This window comes from Opisthocomus hoazin, chromosome 12 (genome assembly GCF_030867145.1).
Source record: "Opisthocomus hoazin isolate bOpiHoa1 chromosome 12, bOpiHoa1.hap1, whole genome shotgun sequence".
Taxonomy (NCBI): domain Eukaryota; kingdom Metazoa; phylum Chordata; class Aves; order Opisthocomiformes; family Opisthocomidae; genus Opisthocomus; species Opisthocomus hoazin.
In genome coordinates, this window is record NC_134425.1 from 19,654,812 (window position 1) to 19,673,117 (window position 18,306).

The window sequence follows — 18,306 nt, forward strand, 5'->3', positions numbered from 1 at the left end:
TACCCATTATTGTCATCACGGTGGTTTCAAAAAAAAAAAACACCCACCTTTTGTTCTGATTTCTTAAGAAGTAAGGAATTACTGGAGTAATGCAAATGTAAATGTTCTGCTACTTTGATTAAGAAACATAGACTGATGGATGAGTTCTGAAGAACAACTCTTTGAACTTCTCAACTGAGTGTTGAGAGGGGGACATCTTTCTACCCAGCCTCCATCCGAAAATATTAGCATGTCTTTTATTAAATGGCAGTGTTTGGTGATTTCCATGCTAAGAGTTACCACCATGTAGGATGGACCTTCTTCAGTATTATTGCCCATATGCAATTTATCTTAGAACCACCTTATTTTATTCCCATTAAAAGGAATTAAATACATGTGTAATGTTCACCCTTCCCCGACAGCGTTACTGGGCTCCAACATCTACCTATTAAATCTCAGGTTTAACATGAGAAATCATGCTATTGATGTGATACAGATCATTTTCTGACTTTATAATAAATCTGTCAGAATTGTTTGGATTTCTATTTAGAAAAGCATTTAGGTTTTTCATTTCAAGTCTCTGTGGCTATTCGTTTTGTCTGCCTATATACATTGTGTTTTTTTTAAAGGGCTTCTTTTCCAAACCGCTGCACAGTACTACATAGCTACTCTGACTACCTGGTGTAAGGAAAAGGCAACAGGAACCTGGCAATGGTGAATGATTTTGCCTCTCAACACATTTGAAGATATTTCACACTTTCTTCAAATATTGTTTTGAGATTGGACTGCTGACAATAATATAACAGTTTATAATGCCTTTATTTCTTGAAAGTAAGTCTGTTGCTAATTTTGAATGCTTCAGAATGAAACTGTTCTCCAAGCTTCATATAAAATGTCCGCTGACACTGAAGATATTCTGTGCTACTCAGAGCCCTAATTCACTGTGTGTATTAGGATGTCAAATTCCTCTCACATGACTGCCTCAAAAGAACTGACTGATTATGTGGGAAGTCATTCTTGAATGGAAACAAGTTTTTGTGATACAATATGTACACTTGTTATTTCTAACCAGCTAAGGAAACTAAAATCCTAGTATTTTCTTTTCATTCCCAATTAGAATAGTAACTTGCCATGCAGAGTCCACTGCTAATTAAAAATATTAGTAGTGTTAGCACTGATAACTAGTTACGTGATGTGTCTTAGTAACAATTTATCCAAACCAGAAGCAAGAAGAGGGAACAATTTTTAAACTAATTAGCTAAGATTATGCATGTCAATCTTATGATGAATAGATGGTACTAAATTCCATGAAATAATTTAGTACATGAGTCTATTGGCTAGTTAGAAGCCATGACCCCATTTAACAGTTATGGACCACCATAGCATCTAATCTATATTAGTTGATTTGTATACCCTTTATGATCTGAACCAGATCCCATAATGTCAAAAATCGTAGCTATCACATTGAATTATAACCCATTAAGACTGCAGGATCAGATATGTTTGTCTCAAGAGAGAGCTCTGCTAGCATATTTACTCTACAGCAAAACAGGTTCTTCCCATTGCATTTAAAAAAAAATCAAGAATCCATCCCCAAGTGGTTTTAAAATTAAATGGGGCATGGGGTAATCATTTTGAACTACTTTTAGTTGGCTTTTCACTGTGGTCTGCATAAAAAAAGTAATCATTATTTATATTTTGTTTTTAAGAGGTGAATATCAGTAGATAGCTTCTATCATTCTGTGCATATTTCTTTCCCACAAAATTTAGATCAGCAGATCATTTTAAACTGTATCATGCTTCTAAATCCTATAGCAACTGTAGTTGCCTGTGACAGAAGAAGAAAACTATTGATTCTACATAGAAGCGTGATAGAAAAAAGAAATACATCCCTGAATATACTCTATTTTTTGCTCATTTAAAAAAACAGCCAATGGTTCTTCAGGAGAAGTATGATGGGAATACATGACATACTTACAGAAGTTAATCACAGAGCTTTAATTTAGCAAAGCATGTCTTAAAACAATTATAATTATGTATGACACATATTAGTATCTCATGCTTTATTCCAGAACCCCAGGACACATATTAGTATCTCATGCTTTATTCCAGAACCCCAGCTTTTTGGAGATAGAAACTGAGAGATATCAGCATAGTTTATTTTGGTATTGCAATAGGTAATATGATTCCTTCTGATGAGGTGCAGCTCTGTTACCTACATATGTCAGACTAATTGTCAACATTTAACAGTTCCACTGCCTTCTATTTTCACAGAAAAATCTAGTGTTAACTTCTTTCCTTTTCCCAATGGCATCTAAGACTTGTCCAGATTGGGAATTTAATTAGCAAAAAGTTATATTACAGAGGCTATTCATTTTATTTTTTTTAATTCTAATCCTACAAATCCTGATGTATGTTCCTAACTAGAGGCAGAATGCAAAATTGTATTCATTTCCACATAAAGTTAAATATATCAAAGTTCTATGGCCAATCAATTTAAAAATAGCAATGAAATTAAGCTGTCACAGAATTTGTAGTGTCTTGGACCTAAGTGACACAGGGCTTTACCAACTTGCCTACAGCCTCACACGTGTGTATATAAAATAGCCTAGAAAGCAAAACTGCAATTTTTGCTTGAAGAAATACTTTCTTGTTTCATATAGATATGCTACTTTTTTTTTTTTGAGTACATATTTATTAGGTAAACACAAATACAATGTATTTACCTAATAAATATGTACTCTGCTCTAAAAAAAATAGCATCTGTATTTGGACAATAATGTGCACATGAATGAAGAAGTGGCGATGAATATGAAAACTGATGTAGGAGTGATTTAGTATAAACAATAATAATTTTAGCTATGTATATGGAAAAGAGCAATCTCTAAAGACACCATCATCAGATATTCCCAAATGAAATACGTATTTTAATGTATGCGTACAATTTCTATGCAATTGTGTGTTCTTTTTACAACAGGTTGTATGAAACTTGCGAGCAAGGAAGTTTAGCTCTCTATATGCTGTTTAGTATGGACACATCCACAGAGCAAGCAGCCCTTCTGTATGTGGTGATACCTTCCTGCTTCTCTCAGAAAAGCAGGCAGAAAGTTGTAATAGCCTTGGAGTCCCTTTCTAGCGTCCCTTGCATGTAGAGCTATGATAACATGTGTTCAGGATTCAATCTCAATATACAGAGACTAGATTTGCACTTCTTTCATAATTTGTTTTCATGCTATAAACCTTTATATCATTCTGGTGATGTGCTGATTTACAATAAACTGTAAGATAGATCTGGAAAACACAGATGGAGGAAGGCATATATATAATTGCAGGGAGGGACACACAGAGCTAATATTCTTTGACATTCTAGGGCGTAGCCACAGACAGTAAAGATGGAACAAATGTGACAAGTGTTTTTGCTTTTACCAGTAGATAACTTGAAATCTCTAATACAAAGCAATCCTTTCCAATAATTCTGTAAGTGATCAAGTACGCAATATGCTGAAAATATCACCGAAGCCTAATCACTTATTCCCAAGTTTAATGAAGATTTTAGGCCCAAGCTTCCCATTAATTTAAATGGGAAGTCAATGGGATGACAGGAGCCTAAATGCTTTGTTGAATCAGGGCCTCCGGGCTCAATTGAGATTCCCATAGTGACCACTGGAAAGACTTCCATTAATGTCTGGGTTGTGTTAATCGCTTGCATATCTGTCTGTTGGTACCTACCTGGTTGATTTACAACATTTATTTTATGGGTTTTCTTAGGGGCTAAAAGTGATAGTCTCAAAGCATCTAAGACACCATTAGACACGTACTAGGACTTTGAGTAGGATCTGAAATATTTTGTAAAATCTTTCTAGTGCCTACCTGCATTTCCAAGTACAGATCTACAGCAAAAGCTAGAACTAGTGATTGAAATGCCCAAATCCCAAGTTATACTTTCTATCCTTTCCACTTCAAAACCATTATTTTAGAATTTCTACCTTGAATGCAACTAAGAATTTGAAGAATTATTGCAATAATTTTTCCTACCACTGTGTCTGGTATCAGTCAAACACATTTGGAAAATTGGCCTTGGCCTAGTTTGTGAACCTTTCTAGTGGAATATTTTTAAGATGTTGAGGAATCTGGAAAAAAAGTCAGATTTCAAATTTTTCATTAACTAGGAAATCTGATCAATAGAGATAGATGAATAATTAACTCTAAATAATATCTCCTGGTTTGCTACTTTAATCCTGCTAAGTAATTATTCAGTTTTATCTTACACTATTCCCCAGCTCGTACTAACTGGCTTCACTTAAATAATTCACTACGGGCCAAAGCTTGATTGCACTGAAGTCAATGGCAAAAATCCCATTTTCTCCAGTGACAACAGCATTTAACCCTGAGGAACTGACCTTAAGGTTAATTAAATGTTTGAAAAAACCTGAGGTGATTTATAGTTTCATGCTGAAAGCAAGAAAAATTCACAGTTTTTTTAGGTTTTGATGTAAAACAAGATAAAATCTAGTGCTCTCAAGCTGAGTTTCACTTTCAGTTTTTATTTTCTTTTAAAATCTGAAACTCAGAAAAACTCAGGTTGAGTGAAATGCACTATGTGGATTGCACTCTCATTATTTTCTTTTGTAACTCCTTAAGAAGTTGGACCCACAAAGTTTTTTACACCTTTGCTTCTATGAGCTCCTTCACATATTCCTACTAATAATCAGTCTTTTTATTACACAGGTTTGTTTTCATGGTACTTTTTCACTGGAACTACTGCTAGCAGTGCTGGGTATATTTCTTCAATGTGCATGTAAACAGTTATGAAAGAAGATAAAAAGAAAGACTTCTGTATACACATTTCATGGAACGGACAGCCTTAGTTAAGGAATGTTATATGCTTGAGTTGATTAATGAGTTTTGGGGAGATTATTTCTCAGCTTGATTCATGTGCCTAAGCACTGTAAAGTAATTTAGAATCTAATTGCAATGTTTTCCAGAATGTTACGTTGCTTACATTATCCTTATGGAATACAGAAATTCAAATCCATCCTCTGTGTAGCTTTTTGATACACAGTAGCATGATTCATTTTATTAGAAGGTAACCAGATTACACATGCAAGTATGTTATTCATTTAAAGATATTGAGCTTTATTCTACATGTGTTGTTAAAAATACCCAATATCAGTATGTTAATATACAGATTTTGGAAGGTTTGCTGTATAGTTCTGCTATTTAATAAAAGCAGGGAAAGATTTTTCCATTGTAGTTGCATATAGAATATTATGGATTAGACTTTGCGTATAAAAATACTGGTAAGTTTTCCTTTTGACTTCCTCAGCTAGTATCCACTCAGACAGAAGTTGACTATGTGTATTTATTTGGGAGTGTAAAAGGTACTGCTGTATGCAGAGTCTATAGGTGGGAAGGAAAATTAAGAGATTTATCAGCAGCTGTACAAAAGAACGCAAGCACTGAAATAATCAGAAGTTGTGTAAGCAAAGGGATCAAACTGAGTGGAAGCTATGATATTGAATTGAAAGTCACGTGCGTTGAGTTCAAGACTTTGTAACTTCCCTGATTCCATGGAGGGGCTATTTCATAACAAAAGGAAGCAGAAAGCACCTAAACCAGCACACCAAGTTGCATATCTCAACTGATCTAATAGTAAGATGATCTTTGTCCTCAGAGCAAAATGCTGAGAACAGGAGAAAGGTTGTTCAAGAACTGTTTGAACATCTGTTTTCTGAAGCTCTCTGTTGCTTGCCCATGCTCTAGCATCACTGCTGTGTTCTTTGTATTTGGTAAAAGGGTCTGGAATTTTTTTAGGAGTTAGCAGAATGAAACTGTGACCACAGACCCCAAACTGGGTTAAAGGAAGACCTTAACAATGAGCTAGACATAGACACCCAGAACAAGAGAAAAGGTAATGAGCTCTTATCTTTTAGTGCATTGCTTTATCTGTTGTTCTGGGTATCTGCATCTGGCTGGTATTTTACATATTTCCTCTTTCCTCCTGCAGGACATTGTTCATGTTCTCTGCTTTGTTTGCCTTGAATTACTGACCTTTAATAGAAAAAAACACATTTCAAGAGGAATTTTCTGAAACCTAGACATTTAGAGAGAAGTCATCTACTGTCAATGTCCTTGATGCAGAACTGAGACACAGGTTATTAGATTAAAATCTGCTTTTTATAGAGACAATAGCTTTTTTGACTGTATGTCCACCACTTAAACTTCGAGTAGGCTAATTTAAGGTTGCAACATTTTAAAAAGTCTCTCAATGTCATGAGTTTCTTTTCTCTAGTCTTACTTGGGGCTGACAGGATGCTTTGGCCTGCGTTAGATTCCATGTCAGTTCTCAGAAATTCCATCTGGCCTTCAGTTTCCTGGATATTTTTAGGGTCTGTCAGTGTGCAATAACATCTAAAGTCTTTTTCATGCCTGCGTTGTGCTAATTGTCATGTATATGTTAGCTTTGTTAGAACAGTTAAGAGTGAGTGCTGAAAGTAAGGAGTTGACCACTGGCAAAGAATGACCTTTTAAAAGGAAAGTACAGCTTGATAGGAGTGAAGTATCAAAATTATCTCCTTTATTTACATTCTTTTGAAAGCCAACACTTTTTTGCTTTTTGAAGATGTTATCAGAGGATTGTTTTTCTCTAATTTTATTCTTTACTATAAGCATAGATAGTGTAGAGAATCTAGAACAGTGAGGAGGCTATAAGATGGATTTTACTTCACTGGAGACAAATTATTGTTGGTATTTTGGGATACTATCTATTCTATTATGTATCGCGGAAAAGAGGATGCCTCAGTCAGATACAGCACAGTCATCAACACCAGTCATCACCACCCGTAATTACCACAAAACCGGGAGAAATGTAGGAGAGGAAGAATACTTGTGCTTAGATTCTTGATAATTGAAGTTTCGTTACTGAGCCTCTTAAAATTTACTCTCCCTGGAGAACTGTAATTATCTAAATGCTTTGTACTCCTTGTCTTCCTTTCTCTTGAATTTTTTCTCTGTTGTCACATGGAACTAAAAACTTGACTCACAGATTGAAATCCATGAATCCCAATAAACTGGAAACCTATCTATGCATTATTATGTATTTATAAGCCAACAGTAAACATTTTTTATATATTTTGAGATTAGAAATAGAGAAAGAATGCCCTGGGTTCTATCCTAGTTATAATCCACATACTGAAGTCTACATTTAATATACATAAAGTTTTAGTAGATGTTTCTGAATATAAAACTGGGCAACATATTTCACATTATTTTAAACTCCCCAGGAAAGTGAAAAAACACACTGAACCTTCTTCACATCTTTTAAAAGACATGGGGGGAATCACTGATAAGGTTCCAAGTGTCCACTGCTAATGACTGCACTGAATTAGGGAACAAACTTTTCAAGTTCATTTTTTCAGCTTATGCAGTCGTGAAAAGTAGTGTGTTTCTTAGCTATATTGAGGAAAATAATTAAGGGAAAATGAAAAGAGAGGGAACTATTTTAAAAGAAGATTCAGTAGCGTAAGTCCCTAGTCTGTGTTGTACCCACTGGTGGTATTAGAAAGCATCTAAACCAGAATGGAACATCGATGAGATTTTCAGCCTTGGACAATTTAGGGAGTATTTGAAAATCCTGTTATGGGAACCTTTCTACTTGCTCTGAGTCAATTGCAGGTTTAAGTTGTGACTGTTCAACAGTACAGTATGAAATATTTAATTCTTAAAAGTTTGCAGTAGAACATTCCAGCTTCTGCCCATTGTTCCAGAAGTTTATGATTCATGTGATTTTTTGTAAACATTTTTGGAACATATATCAAATTTGAGTGCATCAGACAATTTGTTGGTACTTTTTTATTTTGAGGAATATGACTATGAGTTTGAAATTATCACATTTGATGAATGTTGAAAACATTCCCATGTTATTAATCATTGAACCACAAGTACTGCTGCAGTTTTCGCTGTTGTATAGTCCTGGAGATGATCAGATCATAGCTGATCAGGCAGCTAAATCTTTGGGTTGGATATCATCTTATACAGTGAAAGCACTAAATCTGGGAAAACCTGACTTTTGCTTTCTGTTTCATATTTAAAGCTGTAGGGTGTGACCAAAACCTGCAGATTTTGACCCTTGGTACTGAACTCCCCATTTGGGGGTACTGCGATCAAGTGGTTTTTTAACTGGTGCAGCACATCTTTATTTACAACTGTTATGTACTCAGCACAACTTGTAAAATGTGTTTTTTCTAAAACTTTCCATGTGATACAGCTCTATATATTATATTACACTTATAAAATCCCACCAAACCCTTATAAATTAGAAGATAATTAGTGGTTCAAAACACATAAGACATTAGGCCAGAAGTGTCAAAAATGTCATGAAAGGCCATAAATCATAGTATACTTGCATTGATCCCTTATATAGTTAGTTTTTAAATCATCTCTTTAACACCTTGTAAATGTACAAACAGCTATGAACCCAAGGGAAACTTTAATATGTTTTTCATACATATTATAATTTCATCTCAAAGTACTGGCTGCATAAAAATTAAGTCAGACTCACAAAAACTCATTGATTTCCTCTGGATAAAACCCATCTGTCCAAACTAATTTAGAACCTTTTTGAAGCTGTAAAGTTAGTCATGCAACACTGAGGTCATTATGGACATCCTGTACTGTAGGAACTCTAGTGTAATTTTAAGAAGGTAATTTTGTTATATTTACTGTATTTAAATACAGTGCTACTTTTAAGGAACAAAAGCCTTACTGTGTAACTGTATTGAAAGTAAACCAGAAGCTGTGAAAAGTGAGATCTGTTCTTTTCCTTGTGATTAATGCACCTTTCTGCCAAAATTGAAACTTCTTAACTGAGCTCATTTAATACAAAGTAAACGAATTCTGCTCTTTGGATTTGATCCACTGGCTAAGCTCTATAGATAAGGGTCTAACAGTGAATAGCTTTCATTCTAAACAAAGGATGTTTTGATAGAAAGGTCAGAGCTAAGTTCTTTTATATTGTGATAACAGGAAAGGGAAATGACATATTAATGGCAATTCATGCCATGGTGGTCTGCTGAACATGGTGGATCCAAAAGAAAAAAAGAAGTCTGCAGTGCTATTTTTTAAGGACATCAGTTTTTAATTGGTCTTATTTTGAATGACAGTTTCTTTCACTGCAGTTGGCAAGACAGAGATGCCAAAATGTACAACGCTACTACCACAGGGAAGATTGAAAAAAATTGTGTGTATTGATCTGGATTCTGCCCTCGAACATTGTGCTGCCAGCCAGAATATTAAGCAGGCTTAGCCCTTGTGAGTCACACTTGTAACAAATGGTGATCTGTAGCTAATTTTTATAATGCAATAGACTTTAATTACATGCTGAATCACTTGAATGGGGCAAATAAGTTTAAATTAAGAGGTTCTCGCTGTGGCTCGGGACACGTACAACATGTTGTATGCTTTATGTGCAATGTTGGTGATTTTGGGAACAGAATTTGTCGTAGCGGAAGCTTCATCGCTTCTTCAATAGAAAGCACAGGGAGTTTTAAAACATTGCTGCACATTTAAAAATAAAAGCTTCGTTCAGTTTCTGGACTAAGCCTACCACAGAAATCTTTATTCTGAGATAAACAAACCAATGTGATTAGGCTAGACAATCACTTCAGTGAAGATACTCAAAATGGTTATTCCACTCCCCCTCTTCACCCTCTTGGGGCAGGCTGCTTTATCTAGAGCCAGCTGATGTTATCTATAATGCCAGCAGCTTCTTACATATCCACATTGAGTCCAACAGTTTCATGACATAGGTTGATAGTGTAGATTCCCAGGTTACCAAACGAAGTCTGAATTAAATAGCATTTCTTTTATGCTCAGTAGACTATCGACACAGAAAACAGTGGGATCAAGTATTCAAGCAGCAGTGTAGGATGACAGCAGAATAGTACATTTTTCCTGTTCATGTCTCACATCTCCAAAGAGAGAACTTCCCCTTGCCTACTTCCCTCCCTTCTCCCTTGAGAGGCATTCCCCAGTAGTCAGTCACTTTGCATGTCAGGCAGCAACTGCTGAACTGGCGATGTTAGCAGAAGATCCTGTCCCTTGCTACTATATCCAAGCTGCGCTCTCCTTTTCTAAACTACCACAGCACAAATAATGCCATTATATTTGCCTGTAAAGGCCTGTCAAGCACTTTGAAGACACCAGATCATTCTGAAGAGCATCACGTAGGAAAGACACCAGAAACCAGACCACCCTTGCCACACTCATGTCTGCTATTTTAACAACCTTCCACCCCCAGACAGGTTAGAACCCATCTCATTACTTGCAAAATGGGATATCTCTTTGGAAAATCTTTGAGACTGCACTAGCCCACCTTAGAAGTGCTTTCTTATGCCATCTGGGAGCAGCTCTGGGAAAACGTTCTTTTAAAAAGAATTAAGAATCACCTGCGTACAGCTGATTTAAGCTCCAGCCGAGAGGAATGCAGGAACTCTGAAAATGGTGCTTACTCAGGAGAGAAGCTATGTCCCTCTAAGTTATGTGGTGTGAAGATAGTTACACACCTGATGTGCACACTGGGTTGACATAACTCAGCTATTAGACAAGAAACAGTAGGAATTTAAATAATTATATCCTCATTTCAGTACATCAGTATGTCCTTGTCCAGTGGCCATTCTCTTGTCTTAGTGCGACCCAGCTGGATGGCTGTACTGTTCCTGCATGGAGTGAAAATATAGGACCTAGAACCAATAGCTTTTTCTGAATTTTGATGGAATCCCAGCTCAAACTAGTCATGATGAACCTCCTCTCCCCATCTCCCGTCTTCCCAGTTAATAATTGTGAGATCTCAAGTAGCAGGAACTACTGTCTGTTCACACAAATTTGCCAGCTATCCCACTCAGAAAAGAAAATATCTGCTTAAAAATAATATTCCCTAGTATCATTCTACTATATTTCCTACGGTTTTCCCGTAGTACCTCGTGTCTCCCTAAATCTTTCTTATTATACCCTACAGTGAAAAACTTATTTCAAGTGGTAGCTAAACACTGTTATTTTACTGGCTTGTGATTGAAACATAAATGTTTATCTTTTTACTGAATGACACTAAATGATATTTGAAAAAATAAGATATTGGCTAACATTTTGTTTTAGAGAAAGCTTTTAAATGGAGAACAATCTGTATACTGGTGAAGCATATGCAAGTGAATAAATGTGATATCATTTGGAATTTTTTTATAAGTTAAAAAATAATAAACAGCTCTTTATGAGATAGTTAAATTTTGTCAGATTTTAATCTAGTCATGGAACAAAAACATTTTCCCATTTTGTAGTCTGTTACCAAGTAGTAGTAATTTCTTTCAAAATCAAATTTCTAACTTTTAATAGGTGGCTATTTAAATGACATAGGAACAAGGCAGTAGTGTTTTCTAAAATGTTTTAGGAGTCCTCTGGATTTTATCAGCTCTGTTTATAGATACATAATTTAGCTCCTGTATCTGAGTAATCATGCTACATAAAAGTAAACCTGATATGCAAAGTTCTTTACTGGTACCAAAGTTCATGAAGTAAACGAAACTGCATTTATTTATTTGCTATTTGAAAAAAATTAAGAGAACAGCAAACTCAGGAAACATGATTTGAGATACGAAATAACTTCTGGAATAACTGCCACAGTTACAAATTATTGTACGATTGTCAGTGACATCCAAGACAAGATCATTGTGAAAGTCTGTGCGTATGTGCATGTAGCACTTCTTTTATAACTGTATTCTAGAAGATGGAATAGGCATCTTTTGAAACCATGCTGCTCTTGACTGAGCTACTAATTGTACAAGACTATTTTGGATCAATATGCTTAAATGATGGACAATTTGTTCTTCCATGGTTCCCACTTCACCCTGTAACCTGGGAAGAGAACAAGCAGAGCTCAAGGGATACTGAAGTAATATTCTGCTACACAGAAGGGTGAATTTAATCCTCAGAGCTGACCCTGTCACTTAGATGCAGCATTGCAATCTTCACTCATCACATCACTTTGCAAGTGCAAACTAAGTAGAATTTTCTTTAGCAGTCTTTTCCACTAGAAAAGATTCCGCTTTTAATCTTTTTTTAAAAAAAAAATTCCAGTGGTAAAATTAATAATGAAGGAGTAATGTGCTTGTAGCAAATGTGTCAAGAAATGCCAGCATTTTTACTGAATGGTGAAAAAAGGGTGAATTCATTTACCCCATCTTATTTTTCCTGCTATCATATTTTTTTATAGCACTCTAAAACATTTCTGTCTTATACTATCCTCTTCAGTATTTCTTTGTCTCTATCTTTGAGGGGATAGTTCATCATAAAAAAGGGGAACATGTTGGAACAATACAATTGTTCTTTATATTCTCCAAAAAGAGTTTTCTTATGCAAGGTCCTTTTTAAAAATGCATCTGTCACACTCTGTGGAACATTTTATATGACCTCTGTTTTCATATGTCATAATCCTAATGTTTCCCAAGACAGAACAGTGATGTAAGAAGGTACTACTGTCTTTGTTATACTGAGGGCAAATTTAAGGGCTATATGAATTGGCAAAATCACAGAAGAGGCCTATGGGGGAGCAGGAAATTGGATACCAGCCTCGTAGCTTGACCAGTGTGTCAGCCTTCTCTTTGAAAAGAATTAATGGTCCTGGAATTACCGAACGGTTATTGAAATCAATATGCAAGATATATAAAAAAAAAAAAGTTTTTTAGTTTTTGCAATCTTTTTGCCCCTGAGCTAAAGTTTATATTTCAAATTTCAAAACAGATGTACTTTCAAATGACAAAAATAGGCAGATATTCAAACAGAAAAACAAAAGATATTAAAACTATAGCATTCTGAAGAAATCAAAGTAAATCACAGTCAGATACTTGATGGTAAAACATCTCTTGTATGGCATTTATATATTTATTTAATTTATTCCATAAACGTTGGCCTCCCTCCTTCTAACTTTATTGTTAAAGCCATTTTCTGTCAAGGCAAGATATGTTATTAAAAGTGGACTTCAGATTTTTATACAATGCCCTGATGACAAAGTATGCCTTGTTGTTCTATGTTAGTCACTACTTCATGAATGTGTTACATAACTTTATAAGTATTCATCACATAATTAATTTCTATTTTTGATTGGTGGGATTATAACAATTGAAAAGTACCCAGGGCTTTTAGAAACAGATTCAGTATCAAATATATTTCCAATTATAAATTACAAATGTACACACTTGCTAATATTGCATGTTCTTCTGGATCTTAATTTAACCACCTTATTTTAGTAATATTTTAGAAATACCAAGACTGAAACAAAAATCAAAAGGCCAGAACATGGCATATTTCTGTATGACATTCAATGCTAATTATTAGCTACATCTAGGAGGTCTAGAGCTGTTATAATACTGAAGTCATTAGCCTGACTGTTTATAACCTATTATTTAACTACAGCGTAGCATTAAAGACTCAGCTAACTACATTTGCTACTCAGGGAGAGGCATTTATCACCAAACAGAAATTCTATACGCTGTGGTTTTTCTGACATTTTGCTCAGCTGTTCTCTACATATTGGAAACCGTGATTACTAGATTGTTTGTTAAATTTAACATGAAGTTTAATGAAATAGAGAAACATACTTTATTAAGAATTATATTTAACAGAGATGAGCCTATGTCCTAACATTAATATTCATGCTCAGAAGGAAAGACAATTTAGCAGTAGACAGCTTCCTATTACGAAATGAAATGGCTAAAACCAAAATTAAAAACTCTTTGCTTTTTCTTACCCTGCTTTTAGTTTTATGTCTAAAATCAGAAATACAGATAGATGAAATTTTAATGTCTTTGCAATGAAAGTGTTTTGAAACTTTATTAGCATTTCATATTACTCTCTCTTTGGGCCATTTCTCATCTGGCTCATTTCAGACAATGACAGCTCTATAGTGATCTTGTATTGACATTCAAAGAACTTTTTTCCATTGTCATGTCATACCATCCATCCATCTTTATGTTTCTGAGGATTTGTTTACTGAAATGTAAAAATTTTAAGGCTCTTCAAAAGAATTTGTATCTTTCTGGATCCATTTGTTCTGTTCTCATACACCTTCGGTTTTCAGACATTAATTTATGAGAAAATTTTGCAATATGTCATTAGTTAAAGCTATAAATTGAGGATGAAATTTCCACCTGAGCAGAACATTTTGAGTGTTGCAAAATACCAGTAACTTTTGTAGCCACATTTATTTGATGTCAAGAAAAAGGAAGAAGGATTACAAGTTGGAATAATTAGTATTGGAAACTAATCTTCACATTGAACTCTAATGGAAATGAATGGGAGAGTTTTTGAGAGAGACTTTTAATCACCAGGTTTATAAATAGTGAGCTTCTTATCACTGCCTCTTAAACCCTTCATTATTATTTTCTTTTCAGACTTTTCTTTCAGACTCTGAACTGGTTCTTCTGGTTCTAACAATGGACAGTTTAAACACCCAAATGAAAACTAACATCTTTGAAAAAATAACTGGAAGGGAAAAGATGATACCTAGTACAATACACATTAACTCACTGTAACCTTGAGAACAAAATTAGTCTGTGCAATGGTCATCACCCCAGTCCAGTTACCAGTGAATGAACTAAAAATCCCTGGCGTTGAACTCATGACTTTCTAAAGAACTTTAGCTAAGTGCTATAATAAATCCGTATCTTCTCTGAATTAGGCTTTTAAGGGATACAAAAATATTGCCTGAACCTTAAAGCTCAGTAAAAAGTTCAATTCCATGATAAGCCCCTGTGACAGACGGTAAGAAGAATATGACAGACCCTTGCTAATATAAGTACCCTGAGAACACATCAAATGTGGATGAGTTAAAGTTCATATTAATGCACCCCACTGGTAGCAATTTAAGTGGGTATTATTCAGATATTCCATTCAATTATATTTTATCTAAAAAAGAAACACATTTCCGATGCCAGAAACTCAGCATCATAACTTGTAATACATAGATCTATACAGAGTGAGAATTTAACATAAAAAGGTTTAATGCTTTTAACACAAAAATGAGGAAGGTATCAGAGCTTTTAGAAATGTGTGTAAATTTTGCGCTACCCAATTTTTAATCCACAGACACTTCGATTTACAGGAATACTTGCATCCTCCCATGTGTTAGAGGAATGGTTACTTTCGTTCTTCAGTGCTATTTATCTCTTTGTAATAAAACAGTATTTCCTCCCCTACTGATCAACACTGATATCATATCACTGGTAATAGAAGCTACTTCTGAAGTGTACGGAAGATCAGTATAATCGAAAATCAATGATCTAAACTGAGGCTGGTTGTTCTATAATGTGGTTTATGTAATTTGATAATGCCAATCCTAATGGAGTTAAATATAATCCATCGAAATTTCAGGATGCAAGGGTCAATAGGGAGTGCAATGCCTCACTTCCCAGCAATTACCACTTATTACTGGGGCAGTGCTTTTGCTTTGCTGTTCTGCTTGCCTCAATAAATAATATTTGGAGACCCTGCAGCTGCAGTCAATAGAGTACAGTTTTATTGTCACAGCTTCATAGTCAGATCAATACCAACTCTTCTGAGACACAGGAGAGAACCACCACACGCCAATCTAATGAAACCATGTGTTTTTATGATTCTGAAATTATACATTTTATTCATTGCTCATGCTTAATGTCAATGTTGCTTTTAATAGGGCCCCTTTGACTAAACTTTTATGTGCCCTTCACATGATATTTATGCCTACAAAGAAAGGGAATTTGTGTTCTGAAAATGAGTTATAGTGAACGAAAATTGCAAACATTTCCTGATTTTTTTTTTCCTGATGCTGGCTTCAGTTACAACATTTCCCTACATTGCTGTTGCAGGGTTTGAGAATAAACTAGAAAATAACTGAAGTGTCTAAGTGGACCTCATGCTGCAGTTTAAAATCCATTCCAGGACAAGGTAAGTTTCACCCTCTCAGGAGTGTGATTCTGGGCCTCAGAACAAAAACTGGTTTAAAAAATTTATTATTTTTAGATATGTCCAAAAATATATCTGCATCGTTATGAAATTTTATATGTGACAGCTTGCTCTGCAAACACTGGGCTCGGAGGTTGATTATGGAACTCTAAAAGACGTGTAAATGATTTAGAGAAAAAAGTTCCATTAAAGAAAGCTGGGATCAGTTCAGAAAGTGCATTTAAGATGCAAGTTAAATTTTCTTGTGTGAACATCAGTAGTAATGTGAATAAGCATCAGAGATTGTAAGCTGGTGTAAGGAGTTCTGATTTAAACCAAGGAGGTATTGCTTGTGAACTCATTCAAGAGCATGTGAATCTTTTTCTTCTTAAGTAGGACATAGAATTTCCTACTATGCTGTCTAAATAGATATATTAAATAGTGATGGACAATATTTATATTCTGAGATATGCACAAACAAGACAAGTTTTCTTTTTACCAGCTGCCTTTTTGTCCTAGTTTTCATCACAATCGTGTATAAGGTGCACGAATATAACATAAAAAAGGAGTCAATACAAAAGGAAAGGTATAGAAAATGTCTTTATATTGCAGCTATTTTCACTAACATTTGCTTTTAAATTACGTGACCACTTTCCAGGAAATACATTACACCATGGAAGCAATTCTGTTTACAATTATTTTTCAACTATTACTAGTTATTAATAGATGTATTTTTTTACATCTCATGCTAGTGATGATTTATCACAGGATTACAGAAATAAGGTGATCCGTCGTTTCCATGGGGTTAACATAGACGTGCTTTCAGTCAGTGCTTTGGGAAAACCAAAAGCTCAATTTTTGCTGCTGGTAAAAATCCCACAAGATGTATAGACACTGAAAGTCTGTTTGATGATTTAAAGTCAGGTAAAAAAGGTGAGGAAGGATTTCAACATTTTTTTAAAAGAGACCCCCTTTCCAACACCTTCAGGAGGGAGTTTTCCTTTGCAGTAGCATAAATATTTATAACACTCACCACCACCTGCACAATCATCCCCATAAACTGATATGCTCTCATAACTACGGGTAATGAAATGTGTTTTACACTACAAGCCTCTGGCGCTGTGTATATGCAGTACAGACATTATCAAAACAAGCGCACTAGCAAGGTTACTTCTGTGGCACAGCTACTGGCTATTTTAAGGTGTTTTCTTTCCTAGACAGACATCTCACATGCACATATGTATGTATACAAAACTATGGGAAGCGGTGTTGCCTAGAAGCTAGGGCAGAGTCTTGGGATTCGAGTTCTATTCCCATTTTTTCCACTGATTTACTGGTAAATATTTTTTGAACTTTATCTTTTCACAACTGAAGTTGCTACTTAGAATACTGATACCTGATTATTTTATGTGCTTTGAAATTAATGAATGAAAAAAGGTATGTATGAAATAAACACCCTGTGAATAACATATTTATATTTGTATGTATCTAAGTATTTAAATGACCAGTTTGGAGTTGACAATATATAGTTACCTCACTGTAGAATAACTATGCTCATTCTCTTTGGGACACCTAGAATATCATAGTTACCAAAGCAAAGTTATTAGCTACTTGAGTAACTGTTTGGTACAGCTAACAATTTTTAAGGCATCTAGAATAATTTTGAATTTGAATAATAATGTCAAAACAGAAAAATGAAAATTAATAAATTTCTTAATTTCAAATCTTTCTAGATGATACCATTATTTAAAATCATGGCTAAGATCCAAAATTATCTTTATAACATATGAGTGATCTTTGTGGGTTTGTTGGCAATCATCCAGTTTTATATAGATCAAACATTTTTATAATGGAATAAGTAGTATAAAATTCCAGGTTTGCAATAAAACTTTGGCAGAACACACATTCACCTTTATATTCAACTGTAAAAATCTTCTTATTGTATATAAAAAAATAAAAAGCAACTAGTTATGTACAATGAGAAAAGAAACTGGATAAAGACCATGAAATAATAAAAGTTGATCCAAAGCTCACTGAAGACAATAGAAGTCTCTTCCACTGATTACAATGGATATTGGATAGGATCCTAAATGGGAAAATTAAGGCATTCATCCAGTGAACCACTTAAACATGAGAGTAGTCTCACTTAAATCTCATTGAAAACCTCATAGTTTTGATTTCAGCAGGATTACTTGCAGGGTGAGAAATGACTTAGTATGAGCAGGAATAACAGAATACAGCCTCTGGAGTCGTATACCTAGACCAGATCTTTGTGTCAAGGAATGCAGTCTGTATCCCCATTTTTAAAGAGTCATAGAGGCTGCTTTAGCCTAGCTGAAGTACGGTTGATGAAGTGTTGCC